A 3,062-nucleotide genomic window follows, 5' to 3' on the forward strand; every position below is an offset into this window, starting at 1 on the left:
TCAACTGATTGTGTTTTTCTCGTCCCAACTAGTGCACTACAACTGGTCAAAGGCTGTGGTGTATGATTTCTGTCTGTGGGAAAGTGCATATAAAAGATCCCTTTCTGCATTAAGAAAATGTAGCGGGTTTCCGTCAGAATTACCAAATGTTTGACATCCAATAACCGATGACTAATTAATCAATGTACTGTAGTGGTGTCGTTAAACAAAACAAACAAACTTTAACTTTAAATTTTTTTTAACTTTTAACCCAATCAGATAATGAGTCCACACGGGTGATTCGATCCTACGAGGCAAGCACCTCGGGCGAGCGCTCTACAGATTGAGCCAGATCGTGCACCGTTAGCCCATCTTAAAGACTTCAAATAGCAGTCGTTTTAAAATGCGCAGAGGTGTCGTTAGACAGTTCTTTTATTTTCTGTCGGTGAATCATGTACTAGTATTCCATCACTACTGCCATCTTTAGATTAAGATATTTAGGAGCGAATTCTGTCGTAACACACAGCGTGTTCAGTGTTTGTAAACGTCTTGGAACCGGTCGGTTTGGGTTACTCGTGCCAATAGTGTGTTCGAGTTGAGAGAATGCGGCTCAGCAGTCTGGAAAATCCATCGCTGTCTACAATATGTCAAACAAGTCTGTGACAAATGGAAGAATTACAAACCCACTGGATATAATTTTGCCTTCATTATCATTCTTTTTCTACATTTTTTTGTCTTTCTTTCCTTCTTTCCGTTTTTTTCTTATTGCAAACTTTACATGGTAAATGGAAATTGAAAACAATTTGAATATTTTAAGGAAAACTATTTGTGCCAAACACTATGTAGAATTTGTTTTTAAAAGGTTATATTGATATGGGCGAAGAATGGTATTCAACAGTAAACAGGCGCGGGACGTAGCCCAGTGGTAAAGCGCTCCCCTGATCTAGGATCGGTCCCCGTCGGTGGACCCATTTGGGCTATTTCTTGTTCCAGACAGTGCTCCACAACTGGAGTAACAAAAAAAAGAAGAAGTTTGTTTTGTTTAACAACACCACTATAGCACATTGATTAATTAATCATCGGGTACTGGATGTCAAACATTTGGTAATTGTGACACGAACTCAATAGAGAAAACCCGCTATATTTTCATTTCATTTCATTTCAAGTTATTTCCGTTCTTATATCCAATTAAGGTTCACGCACGCTGTCCTGGACACACACACACCTCAGGTATCTGGGCTGTCTGCCCAGGACAGTGGGTTAGTTGTTAGTGGTTAGTGAGAGAGAAGAAGGTGCACCTACCCATTGAGTCTTTAAAACTCGCTCTGGGTGGGAACCGGTACCGGGCTGCGAACCTAGTACCTACCAGCCTTATGTCCGATGGCTTAACCACGGCACCTCGTAGGCCGGTTATTTTTCCTAATAGAGCAAAGGATCTTTTATATGCACCTTCCCACAGACAGGAAAGCACATACCACGGCCTTTGACCAGTTGTGGTGCACTGGTTGGAACGAGAAACCCCCAGTCAACTGAATGGATTGGTGTAACAAAGACCTGTCTGTGGGATGCTGTATATAAAAAATCTAAAATCTGTAGAGTGCGTCGTTAAATAAAATATTCCTTCCTTGTACCACGATATCTAAATGTGGGTAATCGAGTCTTAATGATTAACTAATAGAGATGTACTCGAATGAATGAATGAATGAATGAATGAATGAATGAATGAATGAATGTTTAATGACACCCCAGCACGAAAAACACATCGGCTATTGGGTGTCAAACTATGGTAATGCAAATAAATAAAGTGATGATAAACATCAATATAAAAATTCAAGACTTAAACAAAAACAGTGTAAAGAACTGTGCAAAAACCCAAATATCACAGAATTTTACGGATACTGAATTTTACTCAAAACTTCAATTTTGTGCTGTATTGGCCATTCTCAAAGAGAATGTTACACCCCTGCACCACGGTGAGGTTACAGCACACGCAGGGGAGATGTACTCGAGGACGCACCCTTAATTAAAGACAAAGTGTAAGGTTAAGGCTTGTTTTTGTTTAACGACACCACTAGAGCACACTGATTAATTAATCATCGGCTATTGCATGTTAAACATTTGGTAATTCTGACACGTAATCATCAGAGGAAAGCAGGTTACTTGTTTCCTAACGCAGCATGTGATTTGTTTTTAGTATGCACTTTGACAAATACATGAAAGCACATAATATGGTCTTTAACTAGTTGTGGTGCGCTGGTTGGAAAGAGAAAAACCTAATAAGTTGAATGGATGTGGTTCGATCCATCGACGCCAACATCTCAGCCGAGAGACCCGCTACACTTTTCCATTAGCAGAAAGTTCAGCACATACCACGGACTTTGATATACCAGTCGTGGAGCCTTGGGGCCTAATACACGAAGCTCTCTTAGACTGTGCTAGACACCGACTCATCCTCTTAGACTGTGCTAGACACCGACTCGTCCTCTTAGACTGTGCTAGACACCGACTCGTCCTCTTAGACTGTGCTAGACACCGACTCGTCCTCATAGACTGTGCTAGACACCGACTCGTCCTCTTAGACTGTGCTAGACACCGACTCGTCCTCTTAGACTGTGCTAGACACCGACTCGTCCTCTTAGACTGTGCTAGACGCCGACTCGTCCTCATAGACTGTGCTAGACGCCGACTCGTCCTCTTAGACTGTGCTAGACGCCGACTCGTCCTCTTAGACTGTGCTAGACGCCGACTCGTCCTCTTAGACTGTGCTAGACGCCGACTCGTCCTCTTAGACTGTGCTAGACGCCGACTCGTCCTCTTAGACTGTGCTAGACGCCGACTCGTCCTCTTAGACTGTGCTAGACGCCGACTCGTCCTCTTAGACTGTGCTAGACGCCGACTCGTCCTCTTAGACTGTGCTAGACGCCGACTCGTCCTCTTAGACTGTGCTAGACGCCGACTCGTCCTCTTAGACTGTGCTAGACGCCGACTCGTCCTCTTAGACTGTGCTAGACGCCGACTCGTCCTCTTAGACTGTGCTAGACGCCGACTCGTCCTCTTAGACTGTGCTAGACGCCGACTCGTCC

This window comes from Gigantopelta aegis, chromosome 14 (assembly GCF_016097555.1).
Source record: "Gigantopelta aegis isolate Gae_Host chromosome 14, Gae_host_genome, whole genome shotgun sequence".
NCBI classification, from domain to species: Eukaryota; Metazoa; Mollusca; class Gastropoda; order Neomphalida; family Peltospiridae; genus Gigantopelta; species Gigantopelta aegis.